General features: G+C 41.5%; 1 pseudogene; it reads left to right on the top strand.

The window, feature by feature from the left end:
• LOC107297319 overlaps nt 1-8,520 on the top strand; it is a 35,949-nt pseudogene continuing 27,429 nt past the window's right edge.

The raw sequence follows: 8,520 nt of genomic DNA, 5'->3' as shown, positions 1-8,520 counted from the left end.
ATGTTGCCAGATGGTAAGTATGACTTCGGCTGTCCGCAGCCTAGTGACAGGCCATATTGCTATGGCCGGTCTTTCGTCCGCCAGTTTGGAGGGAACACCGGCTCTAATGGGAAGGGCTCCTACAAAGACAAAAACAAGTCAAACTATTTTCCAAAGCACCAAAAGAAACAATGGAAACTAACCAAGGAGAGAAGCAATCTAGAACTAAAGAGAAAATTCTTAACGGTTACAGCCATCAACCAATGGAATAGCATGCCTTCAGAGGTTTTGGATGCTCCATCAGTCGAGGCTTTCAAAAAGAGATTTGATGGCCACTTGTCTGAAATGATTTATTCTATGTTATATGTTGTATTGATCTTCAATACAGAGGTTCTATCAAATAATTGCCGTACTAAGAATTTGTGATTGACCCAAGTCAAAAAGAGAATTTCATGGTTGAATGCAAATGTGAACTTGAATCTCAGTAATCTTGCAATGTGTCAAATGAATCATAACTAATGTAAGATTTTATTTTAGCACTGTGGGATGTTTGCTTTTTATCTTTAATATATGTGTTTTTCTTTTTCATTTTTCACATCTTCAGCAACCATTTTACCCTTGGAAAGCTCTGATTTGGGGGAAAGTTTCAGTCAGAACTCCAGCCTGATGATACACCAGACAATGCACACAAAAAAGAAATCATATGTGTGTTGTGATTGTGGGAAATGTTTCATTGCAAATTCCCACCTTGTGATGCACCAGAGAACACATACAGGAGAGAAACCCTTTGAATGTCCTGATTGTGGGAAACGTTTCAGTGAGAATTCTTACTTGGTGAAACACCAGAGGACTCACATAGGAAAGAAATCGTATGAGTGTCCGGTTTGTGGGGAAGGTTTCAGTCACAATTCCAACCTGATGAAACACCAGATGACTCACACAGAAGAGAAATCATATCAATGTCCATATTGTGGGGAAAGTTTCATCACAAAATTCCAGCTCACGAGTCACCAGAAGACTCACACAGGAGACAAACCCTTTGAATGCTCTGATTGTGGGAAATGTTTTACTTACAATTCAAACCTGGTGATACACCAGAGGATTCACACAGGAGAGAAACCCTTTGAATGTCCTGATTGTGAAAAATGTTACAGTCAAAGTTGCAGCCTGGTAATACACCAGAGGACTCACACCGGAGAGAAACCCTTTGAATGTCCTGATTGTGGTAAACGTTTCAGTGTCAGTTCCCACCTCGTCAGACATCAGAGGACTCATACAGGAGAGAAACCCTTTGAATGTCCTGATTGTGGGAAAAGTTTCAGTCGGAGCTCCAGCCTAGTGATTCATCAGAGGATTCACAAAGGAGAGAAGCTCTTTGAATGTTCTGATTGTGCAAAAAGTTTCATTAGAAAATCGCATCTCATGAGTCACCAGAGAACACACACAGGAGACAAACCATTTGAATGTCCTGATTGTGGAAAAAAATACAGTCACAGTTCCAACCTGGTGATACACCAGAGGACTCACACAGGAGAGAAACCGTTTGAATGTGCTCTTTGTGGGAAACGTTTTAGTCAGAGTTGCAGCCTGGTGAAACACCAGAGGACTCACACAGGAGAGAAACCATATGAGTGTCCGGTTTGTGGGAAACGTTTCAGTCACAATTCCAATCTAGTGAAACACCAGAGGACTCACACAGGAGAGAAATCATATCAGTGTCCATATTGTGGGGAAAGTTTCATTACAAAATTGCAGCTCATGAGTCACCAGAAGACTCACACAGGAGACAAACCCTTTGAATGCTTTGATTGTGGGAAATGCTTTAGTTACAATTACCAGCTGGTGATACACCAGAGGACTCACACAAGAGAGAAACCCTTTGAATGTCCTGATTGTGGAAAAAGTTTCATTAAAAATTACCACCTCATGATACACCAGAGGACTCACACAGGAGAGAGACCCTTTAAATGTCCTGATTGTGGAAAAAGTTTTAGTGAGAATTCCCACCTGTTGATTCACCAGAAGACCCACACAGGAGAGAGACCCTTTAAATGTCCTGATTGTGGAAATCGTTTCAGTCATAATTCTGTCCTGGTGATACACCGGAGGACTCATACAGGAGAGAGACCCTTTAAATGTCCTGTTTGTGGGAAATGTTTCAGTCAAAAATCCCACCTGGTGATTCACCGGAGGACTCACACAGGAGAAAAACCCTTTGAGTGTCCTGATTGTGGCAAAAGTTTCAGTCAGAATTCCAATATGGTGATACACCAGAGGACTCACACAGAAGATAAAAAGGGTTTCTGATTGTGGGAAAGATTTCTGTTTTAATTCAAATCTGGTGAAACCCCAGAGGACTCAAATGGAGGAGATCTTTCAAATGTCCAGTCTGTGGATGGTACTTTAGGCGCAAATCACTCTTTATCGCATACAAGAAAATCCACATGAGGCAAACGTTGATGAGTGTACAGAAGGCTTGAATTTTGTTCCTTATCTCCCTTTGAGAGTGTAGGTGAGAAACTGACTCTTTGAATTGTGGCCTGATTCTTTTTATTCAACACATCTCAGATTTAGACCAGTAGGTGGAGAGAGAAAAGTGGAAACTTTTACTTTGATAAATGCTAACTACCTGTTTCTGGTAATCAGCAGAAATTACTGAATATTTTCTTTTGCAGAAGTTGTGGGTAGGGTTGCCAGGTCTGCTTCCAAAAAATAGCGGACAAGCGGGGGGGGGGGGTTAAGTAGTAAAAAAAGTAAAAAAAAAAATTACAATTAAATTATATATTTTCTTACAAACATTTTAACACGTATTAAAATAATCACTTCAAAACTTTACTTAAAATTCAAAAACATCAAATATAATAATATGTAAAATATTAAATTACATTTTACTTTGCTGTCGTGTGTATTTTTTATTTGACTGCGCAGCTTTGATCAATTCTTTGTGTTTAAGGAATAATTCTTTAATTTCAGTACAACGTTGAGAAATATTAAAAAATATATAAACTTCACTTCGAACTGATGGTACAAGCAGTCGGTTACATTCGTCAGTCCACAAATTTCCCATGACACTGAAAATTGTTTCACAAGACATTTAAGAAATATGAAACAAAGACTTTTTAAATCTCCCAAATCTCCCAGCAGAAAATCACAGGCAGCAATTTTATATCATGCAGCCTAAGGATAATATCATTTGGAGAAGAGAAAGAATATGCAGCATCACCCATGTTTCGGCTTTGCCCCTTCGCTGCTTCCACACCGCCGAGGAAACTAAACAGCCCGACTTGATCCCGGCTTCTCCGACCTGCCCTCCACTCACCTCCCAGGAGCGGCTTCGACCATCGAAACTGCACAAGAAGCACCAGCGATGCCATCCTCCTCCCATAAGTGAGCCGGAAGAGGAAGTTCCTCTGCCCTGTCCCCCAAATTCTCTCTATCGTTTCAACTCGTTCCTTCTCTGCTTCTAGCCCTCCAGTAGAATAGCAATTCACTACTGAACCGTATTCAGTATGATTAATAATTTTTTCGGAGAATCGAGTTCAATGGATATTCGATCTTTGTCTCATTCTAACTTATGAAAAAAAAAGACAAAACGTGATTCTCCTATCCTTATTCTCTTAGACTGTACAGCTTTAGATTACGTACCATTTCATCATAAAGCTTTTGAATAAAAAAATGTCCACTGGCAACTAGAGTTGCCAGGTGTCCACTATTTGAGCGGACAGTCCGCTCAAATAGTGGACACCTGGCAACTCTAGTTGTGGGATTCCTCAAAAAAGGTCTTGGATTTCGGTTTTTGTATATTGATTATGGAATTCCAACATGTGGAGTTTCTGTCTTCTATCTTGTTATCCTCCAGATTATGAGCGCCGTAATTCCCTTGTCACCATATAAGTAGTCCTCGAGATACAACTGTAATCGGGTCTGCCAGTTTTGGTTGCATGTTCTAATGGTGGTTAAATAAGATTACCTTACTGAACTACCCACACCCCTTTCTCTCTCTGATGAAAACGTCAAATGAATGTGCAAGTTGTTAAGCGCAACAGTGGCTACCTCAGAGTTTGGGGAAGCTCTTGGAGGCCTAGCGCAGGGCTAGATTGGCCTTCCAAAGGCCTCCCCTATTCTAACCTTTGAGTCCTCCTGGGACTTTCCCTCCCTCACAGGTCCCCATAGGCCTTTCCCTCCCCCATAGGTTCCCCACATAGTCCCCATAGGCGTCTCCCTTCTCACAGGGTCCCTACTTCTACTGGATCCCTGCAATCCTTAGACCTGACTCCCACCCTACCAGGCATCACAGCCTCCTCCTCCATACATTTTGAAGATCTCTGAACCTCAGTGGGGACACAGGGCAGGAGACGGATCTCTTGGCTGCGTGACTGCATCGTGGAAGCAGCCATTACTTTGAACTGTACCCTGTATTTATCCCTGGGCCATGCAGTGGAGTTGTGGAAGCAGCTGCCATTTTGCCATGCCTGCCTCTGTGTCAAAATGGTGGCTGCTTCTGGGTCACTGTTGCGTGGGAGTGGGATAGACTCTTCTGTTTTGCTACCTTAACACTTTATAGACTGTGTTAAGGGTTTGTCGGTGCCTTGAAAATGATGGCTGCCTCCAGGAGATCTCCAAAAGGGCAGGCCATGTATCCCTGGGCCGCATGATAAATGGACAAGTACCACTTGTGACAGTATTGTGCTGCAGCTCCACAATAAAACCAATACAGTCCTAGGCTGCATCAAGAAGGAATAGTGTTGAGACAGCAAGAAGAGATAGAATTGCTTTACACAGTGCTGATGACACCACACTTAGAATAAAGTGTCCAATTCTGGTCACCATGGTATAAAAAAGTTGTTGAGACCCTGGAAAGCGTACAGAGAAGAGAAACAAAGATGATAAACTGTCATTAGGATGGACATGATAGCTGTCTTCCAGTACTTGAGCGTCTGTCACAAAGAAGAATAGATTGACTTATTCTCTAGGGCACCTGAGGGCAGGACAAGAAGTAAAGGGTGGAATTTTAGGACAAGAAGTAAAGGGTGGAATTTTAGGACAAGAAGTAAAGGGTGGAATTAATGGGTGGAAGCTTGTTAAAATGAGGTCTATTTCAGAAATAGACTGGTCAACCATTTGAGTGGGAATAGTATAATGCTTCTGACTTGAGCAGTAAGTTAGACTAGAAGACCTCCAGGGTCCCTTCCAAGCCTATAATTCTATGTTTCCATGAATTCAGAGGCAGTTTAGAAAATAGATAAAGAGCAGCCCCATGAATTTGCTTCTCGTAAAGTGGCTTTTTTAAAAAATATATTTTATTTGAAAAATTACTTCAAATTACAAACTTNTCAAATATATTATAATAATATGTAAAATATTAAATTACATTTTACTTTGCTGTCGTGTGTATTTTTTATTTGACTGCGCAGCTTTGATCAATTCTTTGTGTTTAAGGAATAATTCTTTAATTTCAGTACAACGTTGAGAAATATTAAAAAATATACAAACTTCACTTCGAACTGATGGTACAAGCAGTCGGTTACGTTCGTCAGTCCACAAATTTCCCATGACGCTGAAAATTGTTTCACAAGACATTTAAGAAATATGAAACAAAGACTTTTTAAATCTCCCAAATCTCCCAGCAGAAAATCACAGGCAGCAATTTTATATCATGCAGCCTAAGGATAATATCATTTGGAGAAGAGAAAGAATATGCAGCATCACCCATGTTTCGGCTTTGCCCCTTCGCTGCTTCCACACCACCGAGGAAACTAAACAGACCGACTTGATCCCGGCTTCTCCTCCGACCTGCCCTCCACTCACCTCCCAGGAGCGGCTTCGACCATCGAAACTGCACAAGAAGCACCAGCGATGCCATCCTCCTCCCATAAGTGAGCCGGAAGAGGAAGTTCCTCTGCCCTTTCCCCCAAATTCTCTCTAGCAAGCCAATCCTCTATCGTTTCAACTCGTTCCTTCTCTGCCTCTAGCCCTCCAGTAGAATAGCAATTCACTACTGAACCGTATTCAGTATGATTAATAATTTTTTCGGAGAATTGAGTTCAATGGATATTTGATCTTTGTCTCATTCTAACTTATGAAAAAAAAGACAAAACGTGATTCTCCTATCCTTATTCTCTTAGACTGTACAGCTTTAGATTACATACCATTTCATCATAAAGCTTTTGAATAAAAAAAATGTCCACTATTTTGTGAAAAAAAATAGTGAACATAATGTGAAAAAAGCGGACTGTCCGCTCAAATAGTGGACACCTGGCAACTCTAGTTGTGGGATTCCTCAAAAAAGGTCTTGGATTTCGGTTTTTGTATATTGATTATGGAATTCCAACATGTGGAGTTTCTGTCTTCTATCTTGCTGTCCTCCAGATTATGAGCGCCGTAATTCCCTTGCCACCATATAAGTAGTCCTCGAGATACAACTGTAATCGGGTCTGCCAGTTTTGGTTGCATGTTCTAATGGTGGTTAAATAAAATTACCTTACTGAACTACCCACACCCCTTTCTCTCTCTGATGAAAACGTCAAATGAATGTGCAAGTTGTTAAGCGCAACAGTGGCTACCTCAGAGTTTGGGGAAGCTCTTGGAGGCCTAGCGCAGGGCCAGATTGGCCTTCCAAAGGCCTCCCCTCTTCTAACCTTTGGGTCCTCCTGGGCCTTTCCCTCTCTCACAGGTCCCCATAGGCTTTTCCCTCCCCTATAGATTCCCCACATAGTCCCCATAGGCGTCTCCCTTCTCACAGGGTCCCTACTTCTACTGGATCCCTGCAATCCTTAGGCCTAACTCCCACCCTACCAGGCATCACAGCCTCCTCCTCCATACATTTTGAAGATCTCTGAACCTCAGTGGGGACACAGGGCAGGAGACGGATCTCTTGGCTGCGTGACTGCATCGTGGAAGCAGCCTTTACTTTGAACTCTACACTGTATTTATCCCTGGGCCATGCAGTGGAGTTGTGGAAGCAGCTGCCATTTTGCCATGCCTGCCTCTGTGTCAAAATGGTGGCTGCTTCTGGGTCACTGTCGCGTGGGAGTGGGATAGACTCTTCTGTTTTGCTACCTTAACACTTTATAGACTGTGTTAAGGGTTTGTTGGTGCCTTGAAAATGATGGCTGCCTCCAGGAGATCTCCAAAAGGGCAGGCCATGTATCCCTGGGCCGCATGATAAATGGACAAGTACCACTTGTGACAGTATTGTGCTGCAGCTCCACAAGAAAGCCAGTGCTCTCCTAGACTGCATCAAGAAGGAATAGTGTTGAGACAGCAAGAAGAGATAGAATTGCTTTACACAGTGCTGATGACACTACACTTAGAATAAAGTGTCCAATTCTGGTCACCATGGTATAAAAAAGTTGTTGAGACCCTGGAAAGCGTACAGAGAAGAGAAACAAAGATGATAAACTGTCATTAGGAGGGACATGATAGCTGTCTTCCAGTACTTGAACGTCTGTCACAAAGAAGAATAGATTGACTTATTCTCTAGGGCACCTGAGTGCAGGACAAGAAGTAAAGGGTGGAATTTTAGGACAAGAAGTAAAGGGTGGAAGTAATGGGTGGAAGCTTGTTAAAATGAGGTCTATTTCAGAAATAGAGTGGACAACCATTTGAGTGGGAATAGTATAATGCTTCTGACTTGAGCAGTGGGTTAGACTAGAAGACCTCCAGGGTCCCTTCCAAGCCTATAATGCTATGTTTCCATGAATTCAGAGGCAGTTTAGAAAATAGATAAAGAGCAGCCCCATGAATTTGCTTCTCGTAAAGTGGCTTTTTTAAAAAATGTATTTTATTTGAAAAATTAATTTAAATTACAAACTTGGGGAAAAAAACTACACAAGGATATACAGAACATTTAAATAGAAGGAAAATGTGCATCAAAAGGACAAAAACAGATTTACATATATTATCCCCCACTTGAATATTCATAAATATAGTGGAGCAATATTAGTTTCTTTCCCTTACGAAGCAGGCCCAAAATTTATGAAGTTCTACCTTATTTACAACCAATTTGACCTTCATCGATCTGGTATATAGAGAGGCAAAGTAGTTAACAGGTGAACCAACAACAAAGTTAAAATATCAAAGCCCTTTGTTAATAATCTATATTGCATTTAACTTGTATAAAGTCTAGAACAGCTTCTTATTTACAGTAAGTTACATAGTGCCTGCTCATTTCTGCATCTGTCAACTGCCCCACTCTGCTAGCCAAGAGAGAAAGTTCTGAGTCTTTTTTTTTCCCCTGCAAGAGTATATGTTATTGAAAAGCCGTGTGGGTACAGAAGTGGAAAAGCCAGTTCTAACATTTTGCATGTGAAAATCATAAGATAAATGCCTCCTTTCTCCCCTGGATCTCCCATTGTCCTTTGCACATCAATCAGTTGCACCTGGGTTGTTTTGAGAAAGATCTGCCTGCCTCGGAGAAGTGGAGGCACTTAGAGCTCCCAGGCTTGTCACTTGACCTAAAATTATTTTATCTTTCTAAATACATCACTAGAAGCATCGTGATCCCTTTGGCAAGTTGTGTGTAAAAAACACTGGAGAGCT

The sequence above is a fragment of the Protobothrops mucrosquamatus genome, unplaced genomic scaffold (genome assembly GCF_001527695.2).
Source record: "Protobothrops mucrosquamatus isolate PMUCROS unplaced genomic scaffold, P.Mucros_1.0 scaffold3233, whole genome shotgun sequence".
Lineage (NCBI taxonomy): Eukaryota > Metazoa > Chordata > Lepidosauria > Squamata > Viperidae > Protobothrops > Protobothrops mucrosquamatus.
This window is presented reverse-complemented; position numbering and strand designations above follow the sequence as displayed.